This window comes from Prunus mume, linkage group LG3 (genome assembly GCF_029339155.1).
Source record: "Prunus mume cultivar Tortuosa linkage group LG3, ASM2933915v1, whole genome shotgun sequence".
In the NCBI taxonomy this organism is placed as follows: Eukaryota; Viridiplantae; Streptophyta; class Magnoliopsida; order Rosales; family Rosaceae; genus Prunus; species Prunus mume.
In genome coordinates, this window is record NC_142700.1 from 25,981,191 (window position 1) to 25,998,916 (window position 17,726).

A 17,726-nucleotide genomic window follows, 5' to 3' on the forward strand; every position below is an offset into this window, starting at 1 on the left:
CACTAATTTGGTATAGGGCTTGGCGTCCCAAGATAGCATTGTATGCCATAAGGCAGTCTACGATTAGAAATGGGGTGGTGAGATTCTTTGGTTGAGCAGGTTGTCAAGGACCTGAAAAACGTTGAAGGCTTCGGTAAACATGACGTTGACCAACCTACTAGGGTCAATAAGGGTATGGCCAACATCAAAGTTTGAGATATCTGCGCGAATGATCAGTAGGTCATAATGGAGAAACATGACACCTTACTCCTCCTTTTCACTAAAGGTAATAGGCTCCCAACCAGCCTTGGTCATCTTCGGCATGCATCCATGTTCAACACTGAAAACCTGATATGCATAAGAAGACCGAACGTAGTGCTTCAGTGAGTTATTGGATGTGCCAGCCCAAGTACCATTGCTAATGGTAGAGATCATGTTGATCTAGTGTTGGTGAGGGTTTGGTGGTTTTGGAGCATTGTGTACATACTTATCTAACCTGCCTTCGTGAATGAAGGATTCAATGTTATTATGCAAGGAGATACAAGATTTGGTATCATGGCTGTTGAACGGATGGAATTGGTAAAAGACGCCAGTGTTTGGCATATGCTTGTTGGTGGGCCTTCGGGCAGGAGGTTTAGGGATGATGGTTGCTTCATTAATCAACACTTGCTCATAGGTGGTATTCAGCGTGGTGAAGACCTCAAACCGTGGCTTAGGCTTAAAGATGAGAGGGGCACAATCATTTGTCTTCTGAGGGTTACCACCAAAATGATAGTTGTGGAAGCTCTTGCCATGTTTACCATTGCTAAATGATTGCTGGTAGCCATCCTTCCTTTCGAAATGTTGACCTTCCTTGGTATCATTGATAGAATTGTAATGACTAGACTTTGGGTGAATGGTCACAGCAGGAGGAGGGTATAAAGGATCGGTACAGGCTGAAGCTTGCGGCAGTTTGCGAAGGTAGTCTTTGGATGACCATGAGCTTATGTTTGGAGTTGAAGTATCAGCCTTGGCATGAGTGGCCCCTTGCTTCATGAGTTCAACATAGGTGTTTCATGGGTTGTTGTGAACCAAGTAACGGAAGTTGGATTCACGAAGGCCACTTTTAAAGGCGCCGAAGGCCACACGATCATCTGTCTCTGGGAAATGAGAATACTCATGACTGAAGTGAGTGACGTACTCTCAAAGGCGTCCATCGAGTAGAACCAATTCAAGGCAGCTCCTATAAGAGTTGAAGGAAAAAGGAGACAAGACAGGACTCGACCCAAATTCTACTTTGGAATCCATGTCGAACCCCGTTCGTGTCCAACACATGGCAGGCATCAGGCACGAATGACCAAAATCCCTTCTTGCCCTAAACCAAAATACCCTTGAAAAAGCTCAAAACCTAGAAAATTTACCTGCACAGGAAGCTCAAATAGTCCCAAACATTCAGCAAAATCAACTTCACAAAATTGAACATAACAAATAATCATAAACTTGCAGCTGCACCAAGGTTAGCCTAGGTTGCCTACGTACCCTTATTGAGGGATCAAGTCACACGTAGTTCTTTATACAAGAAAGCAGAGTTCAACACATATGTAAGCACATGAATTAAATATTCCTTCACACTTTCCTAAAACCAAAAGCTTCAAACTCTAATCAATCCGCTGAAACTTAAGCAAAAGATATTGATTTCAGAATAATCTTCCACCCATCACATATGTGCATATAGAAATACACACACACACACACACACATATATATCTATATATATAATAGCTCATTATAGATAAGTAGGAAAACGAGAGAGTTATCAAAATAACATTGGCCAGGTGAAACCTTAATATCAATATCAGTGGATTGATTAAAACATGTTTCAATCTTTCATATGTAAAAACAAGCTCATTACTTAATAAAATAGTTGTGAATTGTATAAAATACTTAAAACTTAGAAAACTTTTAATCCTTGTCTCATAAATCTAAAAACATGTATTAAAACTTTCACCAATGAGTACCAAAATAAAAAATCATCAATTTTAGTTTAAAACATCTTGTTGAGATAAAAAAAAATCGGCAAAAAAATTTGCATTATTGTTCAAATAAAAATTAAATGATAAATGCAAGCCAACATAGGTTCCCAAATTTTTTGGGATATTTGTTATGTTTCAAATTGGTGGATATAAAAGATAATAGGCCTAAAAGGGAGGCTAAATCTGATTAGCACTTTTTATAAGCCAATTGGATACGACTCCCTTGAACAAACAACACTTGAAGCTGGCGACAGATTAAAAAAGGTTGCTGGAGAAATTAGAGCAGTGCAAAGAAGAGAAAAAAATTGCTACAGGTATACTGCCATCTCTATTTTCTTTTCTATGTTAATGGCTAAAAAACCTGAAATTATTTGGATGCAAATCCATGGGTGAGAAATCCTGAAATTACTTGGATGCAAATATCCATGGGTGAGAAACCCCCAAATTATTTGGATGCAAATCCATGGGTAAGTAACCCCAAAATTATTTGGATGTAAAAAAATCCAATGTGTGAGAAACCCTGAACCTCTGCGGATGAAAGAAATCTAGAAAAATGGGTTCAAAGATCCATGACAATTAGCAAACAAAATGGATCTTTACTTTCATCCTGTTATTTCTCCTTCACTCTGCCTGAATAAGCTGCAAATGAAAAATGATAAGTTAATTCTCTACCGCCAAGTGCAACAAAGATAAAAGGAATTGAAGCAAAGGTGCAACGGTTTATTCTTGTAACAGATGCAAATAAAAAAAGGAAAGAACATATCAGCTATTTATAGACAGAACCAAAACAAACAAAAAAAGTGTTTGAAGGGGCAGGTCCCGTTGCACAACCCACTCTTCCTAGTTTGGTGTTTGTGTAAAACGATCAAAACAAATGAAGGAGCACAGCCATGAAATACCAAGTTAAACAGATCCATTTGAAAATGAGGAAGTCAGCAAACAAAAACGTTTAGAGGAGAGGCCACGGACAGGCCACGTTTTGCTTGAAGTACTCATCCTGTGTTTGTATAACAACAAAACAAAAAATGGGCAGTAGACAAAAGAAAGAAAGAAGGCTTGAAGAGGGGGAGGCCACGTTGCAGACTTAGGAATTTGCTTTGGAATTGTGTTTGCAAACAAGCAAAACAGAAGAATGGGTGTTGGTTTGTGAATAGGCAAGGAAAAAAATATTAAAAAAAAGTTGAAGAAGGAAGAAAAGTCAACAGACAAAACAAGAAGAGTGGTGATTTCCCCACTCCTTTTTATCTTATTTTATCCACTTACACTCCTTTTTTATAACTAAAAAGGAGTGTAAGTGGATAAAATAGGAGTGGGGAAATCATTGCCTAACAAGAAAGGGAAGAAGAAAGTGGTTGTACGCCACTTTGTTTGAATGTGTGTATAGACAAAACAAGGGGTGTAGGCCAACATGGAGGAAAGTAAAAGATGCCAACTAAAGGGGAAAACGAGTATAAAAAAGAAAAAAAAAAGGAACAAGACTCACTGTTTGTTTTCTCTCCTAGCTTGCTTCGCACCAACAAACTTGTTTTAAAATTTTGTTTGATCGTTCGAAGGGCTATTATGAGATATTTGAGTTAATCTCAAGTACTACAGATAAATATGGGAGTTGCAAAGCCTGTTTATATTTAGAAACAAACTCTACAAGAGTTTCACAGTTATCGGGTTGGCTTTAATTGGTTGCTGGATACCAAAGCTTTTTTGATATGGACTCCTTGCTCATGGGCTAATTGATAACAAATATCAAAGGCTCGAAACAAATTAATAAGTTGCCAAAAATATTTGCCAATAAATTCTCAAAAGCCCAAAATATTTCATGGGTGATCCAAATAATTTCCCCCTTTTGCAATGAGTCATTTATTCATTGCAAATCTTTGAACTACGAGTGGCTTGATTCCCACAAGGGATACGTAGTCACCTTGAGGTTGCACTTGAGAGCAGCCGCAAAACCAAAGACACATGTTCTGTTTCTTTATGATGGAATCAAATGGTGTTCTCTTGAAAGAAGGGATTGTAATTAAGAGACACTGCGTCTCGAATGGGTCAAACCTAAAATAATGAATACAAATTTATAAATAAACCCAATCCTAGACATGTATTTATAAAAAAACCCAAGCACTATTTAAACATAGAAACACACCCAAAATCAACCCCAAAGTCAACTTTTTGGGTGTGTTTATAAATGGGTTTTGAGTGTGTGTAATGATGGGTTTTGGGTGTGTTTATATGTTTAAATAGTGCTTGGGTTTTTTTATAATTTCAACCTCCATTTTGGGTGTTTTAGTGAAACTACCCCATTATTTAATTGGTGGTGGTGAAATTGTGTTGGGAGGTTCACATTTTTGTTCAACCTTTTCACAGGTTAACAAAACCAAATAAACGATGACACCACAAGTCATAATTTTCTTCCACAAGATTGAAACTACTAGGAATGTGTGCACTAAACTAGTAGGCTTCAGAAAAACTGTCGTTGTTGGTGAGAGCCTCATCAAGTGCACTATTCGATAGCCCATTCAAAGGGCCAGGCCTCAAGTCACTCCTAAGGTCGTCAAGACCCAACTGAAAAAACACTGTCCAAGAACGCTTTCGAATGCAAGAAAGAGGGCTGCGCATGCTTTAAGGTAGAAAGAAACAAAGAAGCAGTCTATTGAGGCAATTTTGGCAGAGCTTTCAGGATATGCCCAATGGCGACTGTAGGCGCCGACACCCAAGAAGAGTAATACCACCCGTTTTGTCCAAATCATGATTGGATCAATCACGGTCAACCTGTATCATACAGATTCTGTTCTGATGACTTCCACCAATGGCTGGTGAGGAAAGTCAAAAGGATAACTCTATGAAGAACGCTAAGGTCCAAAGGATCAAACCTCTATCAAGCCCTAGAGCCCATGTTGTGGAATCCACATCATAAGAGGTTTACCCGTGTTCTTCCAAGGGTAAAAGCAAAGCCATCATCACCTCATCCACAAAGAAAGCCCGTGCAAAAGGCGAAGACAACTGATCCTTTAAGGGATCAAATTCCGATATAACAAGGGGCAATCCCAAAATCTCAAGATTAGTCGAGGTCCTACATGGGATGATTGACCCATGAGGGAGTGGAAAGCAGGCAAGTCATGATGACTGGTACTTCTAATACTGAAGACCAATTACTCTTAATCCAAGAAATGATGCAAGACATGCTAAGGAAAGTACAGTATAAGTTAGCAGAGAAAGGCGCGGAAATAGCGTTACTATCTGCTCAGTTGAAAGGAAAAGCTATCATGGGGAGCAAGACAGGGGCAAAGCAAATGAATTCGTGACCCATGAACAACAAAGAAAAGAGGAAAAAGGATAGGGCTCTACAAGCACAATATCCCCAAACGACATAAAGGCATTAATTGCTGAGGGGATTCATGAGTTCCAAATGTCCATAGCACCTCCTATTCAAGGGTATCAAAAACCCTTCTCTTCTCATTGTGACGCCATCCTATTCCCTAAGGGTTATCAACAGCTCATTTTCGATAAATTTGATGGCATAAATAGCTCACCCCATTAACATTGGCATATTTTTATTCAGCATGTGGCGAGACATCCTAGTCAGACGCTCTCCTGGTTCGTCAATTTGTCCTATCCCTAAAAGGATCAGATTTTACTTAGTATACACAACTACTGCCAGACTCTATCCTGACATGGGACGACATGCAAAAAGAATTTTTGGCATTGTTTGTCAGTTCTAAGAAGAAGGTTTTGATCATGGATCTAGCTCAAACTACCCACAAGCCAGGGGAAAGTGCCAATGACTTCATAATGAGATGGAGAAGCCTCAATCTCCAATGCCTGGAGAAAATTACCGAGCAATCAATAGTGCAAATGTGCTACAATAACCTCATGCCAGATATTGCAACTTTTGTTGCCACCGCTAAAGCCCAATGCCAAAAGTCTGCAACACAAAAAATTCAATTTGGGGAAAAGAAAAATGACAAGAAGTCTGCTAAGGGAGAGTCGTTGGCCACTTTTGTTAAAACAAAAAAGAAAAATGAGAAAGGCCAAAGCAAAGACCCATCCAAAAGGCTCACTCTTAAAGAATGCAAAGAGGTCAAATATTCTTTTGACGATGATGATGTAGAAGAAATCTTTGACCAACTTCTTGCCTCTAATGCTATTACTCTGCCAGAGTCAAAGCGTCTTGCTGAGGCCAACAAGACAAATGACACTAGATATTGTCGGTATCATTGCCTCATCAGTCATACACTCAAGGATTATATCATGAAGGACAAAATCCAAGAGCTCCTCAACAATGGTGATTTAGAGATAGACTTTTCTTCCCGACATCAATCAGCTGCATCAAATATGATTGAGGAAAATCTCACACCCACCATTGCATTACCAGAGAGAGCGAAATTTACAGGTATTAATACTGACAATGGGGGCACAATTGTACATGCCTATCCAAATGCTCTAGGTCTAGTGATCTTCAAATTCCCACTCTTCATGAGCTCATAACTGCACCCAGTCTAGAGATATGAGAAGATTCTTCGGCCGACACATATGCTGAGGGGTAGAAGACATTTGTTAAAAGAGCCAAGCACATGGCCAAACATTTCCCACCCAATCACAAATCTATTACTTGTCTTGGTGTCAAGATTCGAGGTATGTCGTCCTTGAAAAATAAGAGGAAGAAGAAGAAGGCGCAAAAGAAAGTTCAAATCCCTCAAAAAGATGAATATGTGCAACTCGCAAGGGTCCCTATCACACACTCACTAAGTTTTTGCTAGTTGAGTTCTTCTCAAGTGAATCCGAAGTTGAGGAATATGAGGTTGACACAGAGGTTGATGAGATTAACCTCTGCTCTGGTCAAAGCATCCCATCTGCTGATAAAGCATAACAAAATGAGGAAATAATTCCTCTAAAACCGAGAAGAAGTCAAAGGCGAAAGAGATTAAGGTCTCCTTGTCAAAAAAAAAAAACTGTTGCAGGGGAGGTTCCATCGTCCTCCTCAAAAGCAAATGACCCTAAGTCCGATACTAGTAAAGCAAAGAAGTCATCACAATCACATGCAATTAAGTATGATATTTTGGCTCATCTTAAGGGCATCCTCACTCCTTTAAATGTCTATGACACTTTACAAATGTCGAGAGAGCTTAGGGAAGCACTTGTAATGGCTTTAATGAGTCTAGATTTGTACAAGTCATGTTTCAAATCAACGGATCTACACACAACTGAAACCTCGAAGTTTTGTGCATTGTGTTTGGTGGCGATTACCTTTGGTGAAGATGACCATTTACTTGGGTCTAAATTCCATAACCGACCTCTTTACGTCACTGGCGAAGTTGGAGGCACGACCATTAATCGAATCTTATTAGATTGTGGTTCAGCCGTGAATCTTGTCCCGTTAAAGACGCTCCATGCTATAAGGATGAGTGTCCGATAGTTGTCTCCCTCTATGCTGACTATTCAAGACCAACTTGGGCAAAAATCCATGGGCTCTATTGCATTGCAAATGGAAATAAGGGACCTATATTCAGACACCTTATTCCATGTGATTGATGTTGTACAACATCCTGCTAGGATGCCCTTGGCTCCATACATATGACGTAGTCTCTTCTGCACTTCACCAGTGCTTTAAATACTTGGTTGATGGGGAAGTCAAGAACGTTTCAGTTGACATGGACTTGTTCAAGGGCGAAGAGGTAAATAACTATGATGCGAAGTTTTACGGTCCACCTGGTCTCTCATTTACATAGCCATGAAAGGTTGATAAGGAGAAAGGAGCGACTGTCGAAGTAGGAAAATCACAAAAGGTAGGAGCACCCAAACCTTCAAGAGTAATTTGAGTGAAGCTAACACCTCATGGTGTGTCATCCTCAAAAGTTGAAAAAGTCTCGACTTCAAAGGCTCACAAGCCAAAGATAATTTCAAGACTTCAAAAAAGGAGCCTAGTGAGAAGGAAATAAGCTCGTTGAAACAAAAAATGGAGTCACTAATGACCGCCAACTACATTCGTCCTCTTAGAAAGATCAATCAGTCCATCCTAATAGGAAGTTTGGTCATTTCGACTACTTTTAGCAAAAATGATGGCTCGAGTTTGGTCATTTCGACTACTTCGCATCTTTGTGTTCAAATGCCTAGAGAGCAGACATCCACCTCGCATCTCAATCTTTCAACGCTTGGAGAACCCTAACAATTCCCAACAAGGAAAAGTCCATAATAAAAGGAAATGGAAGGTTAAGAGTCAAGAGAAAGCTGTGATCAAAACAGTCAAAAGGGTGAGAAGAAATGATGACCTTGTCCAAGTCAATTACACCTCTTTTTAAGAAATAGTGGACCATGACGATAATCCTCAAGATATTGAGGAATTCATTGACATAGTCAACCAGCTCCACCACAAATGAAGGAGGGAGGTCAAGCCACGATTGATGATCTCCAAGAAATTAATCTTGGTACAATTGACAACCCAAAACCTATCTTTGTTAGTGCTTCGTTAACTTCTTAAGAGTTAGAAGAATACACACAACTGTTGCAAGAGTACTGAGGTGTATTTGTATGGAATTATCAAGACATGCCAGGTTTAGACCCAAACGTTGCAGTTCACAAACTAGGGATACTTGATGAGACTCGATGGGTGAAGCAAGCGCCACTTCATTTTTGGCTAGAGCTAACAATTCAAATAGAAATCGAGATTGACAAGATTATTGCTGCTGGTTTTATCCGAGAGGTCCAATATCCCACTTGGTTGTCCAATATTGTTCCAGTCCTCAAAAGAAATGGGGCATTGCGTATATGTGTGGACTATAGAGACGTCAATGATGTGTGCCCAACAAATGAGTTTACGCTTCCAATTACATAATTATTGGTAGACGCAACAACTAGTTTTTGTGCTATATCGTTTATGGATGCATTCTCAGGTTACAACCAAATAAAAATGGCTCCAGAGGATCAAGAGAAAACTGTCTTCCACATTCCAAAAGGAATATATTGCTACACTGTGATGCCTTTTGGGTTGAAAAATGCAGGGGCGACTTACCAAAGAGCCATGACGGCAATTTTCAGTGGTATGCTTCACAATACCATTGAGTACTACGTTGATGATTTGGTTCTCAAAACCATAAAAAGAGAACATAATTTAATAGACTTAAAACAAGTTTTTTGATAGACTCCGAAAGGACCAGTTGAAAATAAACCCCTTAAAATGTGCATTTGGGGTAACTTCAGGCAAATTCCTTGGCTTTGTTATTGGACATCGTGGAATTGAAATTGATCCCACAAAAATTAAGGCAATCCGTGAAGTGCCTCCCTCTCGAAATTTAAGGGAGCTACGAGGGCTGCAAGGGAGATTAACTTATATACGACGGTTCATCTCAAATCTATCTGGAAGGTACCAACCATTCTCAAGGCTCATGAAGAAGGATGTTCCGTTTGTATGGGATCAAGCATGCCAAAATGCTTTGGAAAACATTAAACAATACATGTTGAATCCGTCAGTTCTTGTGGAGCCAATTAAAGGGAAGCCTTTAATCTTGTATATTCAGGCATTAGAACGCTCGTTGGGGGCATTGCTCGCCCAACACAATGAGGATGGAAAAGAAAATGCGCTCTATTACTTGAGTAGAACAGTCGTGGGGGCAGAACAAAATTACACCTCTATCAAAAAGGTCTGCCTCACATTGGTGTTTGCTGTCCAGAAACTACAGCACTACATCCTCTCTCATAGAGTCATTTTGATTTCAAGGCAAATCCGCTCCGATATTTAATGTCCAAGTTTATGCTCTCTGGGAGAATAGCCAAGTGGTCGCTCCTCCTCTTTGAGTTTGAGATAAAATTTATGCCACAAAAGGCAATCAAAGGGCAAGCTCTTGCTGATTTCTTGGCTGCCCACCCTACTTCCAACAACATGGAATTACCTACTGATTTGCCCGATGAAGAGGTATTCACAACAGAAGCGCTTACGTGGCAATTATATTTTGATGGGGCAGTAAGAGGAAAAGCAGCTGAGGCCGAATTAGTGTTCATCATGCCGTCTGGGGGCTTAATCCCATACTCATTCTCTCTACTAGCTTTGTGCTCAAATAATGCAGCATAATACAAGGCACTCGTCATTGGCCTTGAAATTGCCTCGAGAGGCATATTGATTGTTTGCAAGCATACGGTGATTCACAGTTAGTCGTCAGACAGTTGAATGGCCAATACGTAGTCAGAAATGCTACTCTCGTCCCATACCATGAAAGGGAAAAAATCTCATGTCACCATTTCAAACATTCATGTTAGTCGCATCTCGAGGTCAAAAATGATAAAGCTGATGCACTAGCTAATTTTCCTACATTGCTAACACTACCTGACGAAAGGGATATCAAAATCACTGTTGGGGAACGTTATTTGTTACCCTCAACTATAGAGAGAATTGAAGAAGTTGTTGATTCAAACGTCATTACGTCTTCCAAATGTGAGGAAGAACCAGATGATCTTGATTGGAGCCATCCCATAATCGAGTATGTCCAACATGGCAAGTTGCCAAATGACTTAAGAAAAAGGTTGAAGTCCGACATAGGGCCACTCGGTTTCTGTATTTAAATGACACCTTGTACAAAGGGTCATTTGATGGTATGATGTTTAGGTGTCTATCGAAATAAGACACAACTAAAGCCCTTCATGATACTAATGCTGGTACTTGCGGTGCCCATCAAGTTGGTCCAAAACTCTCAAACCAATTGAAGAGACTTGGTTATTACTAGCCAACATTGGTCTGAGACTCAATGAAATTTGCAACCATATGTAAAGATTGCCAATTGCATGGAGACTTTATACCCCAGCCAACCCAACATTTGCATCCAACAACTTTGTCTTGGCCATTTAAAGCTTGGGGATTGGATGTTGTGGATATCATAAAGACCTAAGTCATCATGTGAACATCAATATATCTTGGCCTCAACCGATTACTTCTCTAAATGAGTTGAAACAATTCCTTTAAAAGGAGGTATGAGCAGACGATGTTACAAACTTCATAAGGAACCACATCATCTACCGTTATGGGGTTCCATAAAAAATAATATCCGACAATGCATTGTATTTCAAGTGCAAGTCCATGACCAAGTTATGCGAGAAGTATAGGTTTCAACACTCATTTTTGCGAGTTACAATCCGTTATCAAACGGTCAAGTTAAAGCTCTCAATAAGATATTGTGCAATATCCTAAAGGAGATGGTCTCAGGAAATAAAAGAGACGGGCATGAATGCCTCCGTGAAGCATTATGGGCTTATAGGATGACCATACACAACTCAATAGGATGTACACTGTACAATTTGGTGTTTGGCTCCAAGGCCGTTCTACAGATAAAAGTCCAATTGCCATCGTTAAGGATAGCTTTACAACTAACAAACCCTGATGAAAATGCAAATGTGAGGGCCGGGAAGCTGTAGATGAGAAAAAACTGGCAGCTCAACAAAGGCTCAAAATATATCAAGCCTCAAGTTGCAAGGGCATTCAACATAAAAGTTAAGTTCATATCTTTCTCAATTGGAGATTTGGTTTTCATTGTCCGAAGACCCTTTGTCATTACCAGGAAAATGCATGGTAAATTTGAATCCCAAGTGAGAGGGCCCTACATCATTACTAAGGTTTTCTCCAAGGGTGCCTATGAGTTGTCAAACTTCAAAGGCAAGTGCATATATCCTTGTGTGAATGGGAAATTCGTCAAGAAGTTTTATGCCGATGGTTAGAAAAAATGTTCGTTGAGTTGAAAATTTGAAAGGGCGGTCCAAGCAAAAATTAGAGTTATGAAAAAATATGAAAAAAAATTAATTACCCGTTGGACTGAAAACCCAAAACGGCAATTCAATCAAAAGTTAGGGTAAATAAAAATGCTTGTTAGGCTGAAAACCTGAATGGGTGGTCAAGCAAAAATTAGAGCCAAAAAAAAATAATTAAAAAAATTAAATATTAAAAAAAAAAAACTTTGTGGGCTGAAAACTCGAAAAGACAACCCAAGCAAAGAACTACAGTTGACTTGATCCCTCAAAAGGGGTATATAGGCAGTCTAGTCCCTAAAAAAGCTAGATACAGTCACAAGTCCCAAAATCTCCTTTCATCACCTCAATTCAAAGAGGGTGAACTACATTCGGCTTAATCCCTTCACAGGGTACGTAGGCAAGCTAGCCCAAAAGCTAGGTGTAGCCATAAATTATCACAAATTTATTCTTGTCTACCGATGGTGTTAGCACGTGGTTAAACTGTTGTAGACTATGCAAGAACTCCAACTTCACATGAGTATAAATTGGGAAATGGGAAAGCAAAATCCCCCAAATCTTTAATATGAAAATTGTTCTTGGTGGAAAAACCACATTTCAAAAGCAAAGAATACTGAAACAAAGGCCTACCTACGAATTCTTGGTGGATGAACCATACTACAAGAACGCTTATTGAAGGGAAAAAGCCTTGCTAAAAAATATATATAATAGACTCATCTCTTAGAGCTCACTACAAGAAGAAAACAAGGCATTGATCAGACGGTGGATCTCTCGCTCTTGAGCCTTCATTGACCGTCGAGTGCTCCTGATCTCGGGAAGTACATCTTCTTTAGCATCAATTCTTGATTGTTGAAGTTGTGTTGCTTGTTCATTCTGATGCTCCAAAGAAATCTCCAAGTTCATCTTTTGCATATTAAGGGAAGTTTTCTTAGCTTCATGATCTTCCCGCATCTAGCGAACTCTCTCTTCTGCTTCCCAAATGGTAGCTTCCTTGACATCCAAGTCTTTAATCTCTTTAGTAATCTCTGTAAGTTATGTCTTAAGAGCCAGCGTGGTGTTCAAACATTCCTCGTGTTGATGGATCAAATCATGAATCACATCAACATTCACATCTCCTAAGGCTTCAATATAGGCATTGCTCTTGGAATATGGCTTGGCAGGCTCAAAAATACAGTCCATAAGATGCAGTTTCACCACACCCAAGAATTTAAACTGTTGATCCTACAAGTCGAAGGGCCTTTGTGATCTCAGAATGGTGCATATGAAGTTGAGCAGGTGTCACTGAGGAGGAAAGTCGGCTGAAGATACCTTCAATTTCTCTTATTAAACTCCCGCCTATTCTGGTTCACTCCTTTCCTAAGAGTCTAACAAACAAAATTCTCGACTAATACCAAATTTTGAAGGGGTCGCACGACTGCTATGGGCCCTACACCTTCAAGAAATTGATCATCAGCTGGGCTATTTTGAACTTGTTGAAATTCATATTCTTCAGCCAGGGGGTCTAACCCACTATCACCCATGTTGGAGTTAGCGCTCTCATGAAGAATGTTTTCCTCTTCACCTGAAGAAATGAACTCAAAGACTGGTTTATCTGCATTAATATGCTCTATTTCGCGATGGAAAGAGATGGCATCATATCTCATTTCCCCTAGCACCGAATTGGAACTCTCTTCGTTGGGTACATGGCTAAAGCTTCCAACCTCAACCTTGTTATGATTTTCATGATGTGCCCGTTTGAGGTGTGAGTCTTGATTAACTCTTTAGGAGTGGTGTATCACGTGATTAACCTATGAGAAATGTTGCCCTCTAACATTACGAATTCTCTTCTTGTGTCCTCTGCTCGAAGAAACACCATGAAGAGGTGAAAATGAATTGAAGCCTCTTTTGCCCATGCCTATCGAGACAAGTTTTAAATTATTAGTCATAAAGATGTGGTCCCTCTTATGGACGTGCACGTTACACAAAAAATCCCATCTAAGGTGCACATGCAGTCATCCACCATCTACAATACCACCAAGAGTACTCCCCTATGTGGGTAGAGCCGGAATATAAAAGTGCATTGTCGTATCCTTGCAAAGGTGGACGGTTTATGCTCTCGCCAATTTTCAATCTCACACTGCTGTCTCTCACAAACGCTAAATAGAAGTTTGTGAAACTCCTTGGTCAAAACCAAACTAGCGAGCAAATTTGTTTAGGTAATAAGGTTCCAACTAAAGGTGGCCACCCACCCTTGCGGGAAGTAATGCAGAGCGCATGCAAATCAATTACTCAAAGGTATCATCTGCTAGTGTCTCTGTGTCTAAAAGGATACAATCTTCATGTGCAAGGAAGAAACTAGGGTGATAAACCACAAAATCACTCTTCAAGATTATCCTAGCTCGAGTGGGGTCAACATATTTGGCCTCAATTTGGCTATACCTCGCAAGAAGAGGGTAATATTCTAGAAAGTTACTATCACATCAACATGTAGTTAGGTCAGGAAAATGCTCGCCTAACCATCGAAGCGCATAGCGAATGGGAAGACATGCGTTTACTAGGCTAGGGCCTCTATGATGAGTAGCAACTGTATCAAGAGCATGGTAAATAGCACCTAATACCGCTGAAGCAAGTTAAACTTTGAGCCCACGAGCCATCAAACTTGCCATATAAAGCACTCAAGCCTTATGGCCTTGCTAGTAGGAATAACAACATGGCTAAGCCAAAACGCTAAGAAAGCTGCCAGCTGACCTTCGTGAGAAATGTTCAAAGGAAGTTTCCTAGCTTCAGCTACTTGTTTAGGAATTACGTTCTTGCCTTTGCCAGTAGCACTATATACAGCTTCTCCTCGAAAAAATGCTCAACCCAGTAATTGCAGTAGACTTGACCTTTCACATGGAAAGTGTATAACTATGCATGGATTCTCAAAAGTTCACCAACACTCAAAGGATACAAATCTTCATGGCCATAATTCTTTGTTTAGAGGGATGAACTCGTCGTATGGGAGACCTAAAATTGGTAACCCACCAATAACTTTCAAGTCGTACAAAGAAATTTCGCCATTTTTGTGATGGAAAGTGTTGGATAGGGGCCTCCATAACTCGCAAAATGCTCTCCATACATTAGAGCAACAATCATAAGAGTAAGGAAACGATCATTGCACCAAAAATACCAGCTTGGTGCTAAATATCTCCAAAATTGTGCAAGGTAGTTTCTGTCCATTCCATTACGAACGGTTGGAAGGTAGCTCGACCATGAAACCTGAAATTGCTCTCCCATGCAATTTTCTAACAAAGCATCGGTTATATGTATATAGATATGCATGCTTGATTTTTGTACGAATAAAGAACATGGATATATATGAATTTTCAAATGTTTTAATAGTGGGGTTAGTATGTTGATATTATATTTTCCAAAACTTTCTTTTGTCCATTCACATTTTTAATTGTTTTACGTCCCCAAGCAGGAGTCGTGTACTAGAGCACCACCACCATGCGATCATCACCACAATTCATCATTTTCTCTCTATCTCGGGTTTCTACTGTAATCGAACTATTCCTGTAAATTAAATTGATTAGTATTGCTCTGAAATTGCCCTAAGGTTTTCTTTAAGGCCTAAGGCCATAAAGATTTGATGTTGGGTTGCATGAATTCTAACATTGTGCATGCTGACAGTTGTGGATATTTGAATTGCTTTTCATACAAGTGAAAATTTTGGGAAACGAGCATTATACAAGGGAGACTTTGCAAAATTTTTGGCAAAAGTCAAACTTGAAAAAGATTGTTAAGTCTTAGTTAGACGACAATTTGGTCAAGTGTGCCCAACACTTGCCAGGTGTCGGACACGCACAAGGTTCGGCTCAGATTTCAAAGTGGAATTTGGGTCAGGTCTTGTCACCTATCATGACATATTTGAGTTAATCTCAAGTACTCCAGATAAATATGGGAGTTGCAAAGCCTAGTTATATTTGAAAACAAACTCTACAAGAGTTTCATAGTTATCAAATTGGCTTCAATTGGCTGATGGGTACCAAAGCTTTTCTGATATGGACTCCTTGTTCATGGGCTAATTGATAACAAATATCAAAGGCCTGAATCAGATTTATGAGTTGTTAAAATTATTTGCCAATAAACGCAACCAAAACCAAATTTAAATCCCTGCTTTATTCTTAACCAAATTAGCCTCAAAACACATATCAAAAATCGAATCCTTGGTTTATTCAGCTAAATTCACTCAAACACTTTTTCAATCAAATTCATTGAAATTTCCCCCTTTTTGCTATGAGTCATTTATTCATTGCAAATCTTTGAACTATGAGTGGCTTGATTCTCGCAAGGGATACGTAGGCACCATGAGGTTGGACTTGGGAGTAGCCGCAAAACAAAGACACAAGTTCTGTTTCTTTATGATGGAATCAAAGGGTGTTCTCTTGAAGTAAGGGATTGTAATTAAGAGACATTGTGTCTCGAATAGGTCGAACCTAAAATAATAAAACCCCCATTATTTAATTAGTGGTGGTGAAATTATGTTGGGAGGTTCACATTTTTCTTCAACACATCTCAAAACTCAAATACTCTCCACCTAGGCATACCCCTAATCATAATCTGTCAATTCCAATAATGTTCCGTCAATTCCAAGTACCATATATGTTACATCCTCGCATAATTCGGGGGACACGTAGTCAGCCTGAGAAAGCATGTCCTCGTAGAATCGGGTGATCAGCTCGAAACGCATATCCTCGCAGAATTAATTCCTTATTCATGCCAACACCCAATTATCCAAACTATTCCCAACTCCACACAATTAAACATAATATAACATGCTTGGAAAGCAAAAGTAATTCATAAACATTTAATAAAACTCTCAAAGCATAATACCATTTAAAAACAAACATCCAATTACAATTACAATAACTAAAAGGCCTTAGCCGAGCCGACAAATCCCACTATCTAAGTCAACTGAGCTTGTAGGGCCCACGACCTCAATTTCTTATATGACAATTCCTATTGGTCCACAACCAAAAGTTCAGCCCATTCTAGAAGTCCCGTCATGATCCAACGGTCGGTTTGACCCTAATCTTGGAATTTGACTAACTAGGCTTGCGAGGCCCACAACCTCTGATTTGTTAGTCTGAACGTTCCTATAAGTCCAACAAAGTCTACATAACACATCTCGAGACTTTAGTCTCGATCATGCGAACTAGATTGAGAGGTCAGATAGCTCTTGATAGCACGATCGAACATTAACCAGTTTACTTAACACTAGAATCATTGATTTAGAGTATCTGGGACTCCGATTCTCGATCAACCAATTCCTACAAGATCCTAGAAGTACGAGAAACAACATATTTGAAATTTGGACCGATCGAAAGGTCTTAATCTATCGAACTCAAATATCGCATAATAGGTGCAATATCTGTTCGATTGTCAAACGATAACCAAATCCAAATCCGAGCATATAGTCGTGCTCAGGACGATAAGGAAAACAACCGCTAGAATCACCAAAAACGGCATTGAAAACTTTGAAAATCACTAGAAGTTCTGGTTGTTTTAGTTTAATTTCCTTTGGGTTATTGAACTGGGAAATGGTGGGTTAGATAGAGGACATCGATATGAAATTTTTGCAACCAATTTCGCTCAAACCGAACACCAGACGACGACGAAATCGTTGTCGAAAATTTCTGCCGTGCGTAGAGAGAAAGTCACATGCGTAGAGAGAGAGAGAGAGAGAGAGAGAGATGAGCTGACTGTGTATTTTAAAACCCAACTTTGAAAAATTTACGATTGTGTCATTGTACTTTCGTTGACCACAACTTCTTCGTTATAACTCCAATTTGAGCCGCATATGTGTCTACGAACTCGTGAGAGCGAGCTCTACCAAATAATGCCACTCAAATCCCCAAAATCCTTCCAGTGACCCTACCCCCAAGGGCAAAATTGTAGATCCACAATTAAATAATTAATTGAACAGTGATTTTTGGGACGAGGTGTTGCAGGACTATGTCCTTATCACTAAGGCCTTTACATCCTAGGGTGGACTAG

General features: G+C 39.6%; 1 pseudogene; it reads left to right on the forward strand.

The window, feature by feature from the left end:
- Positions 1–5,104: 5,104 nt before the first annotated feature.
- Positions 5,105–6,470, forward strand: LOC148919247 (uncharacterized; annotated as a pseudogene).
- The last annotated feature ends 11,256 nt before the right edge of the window (positions 6,471–17,726 follow it).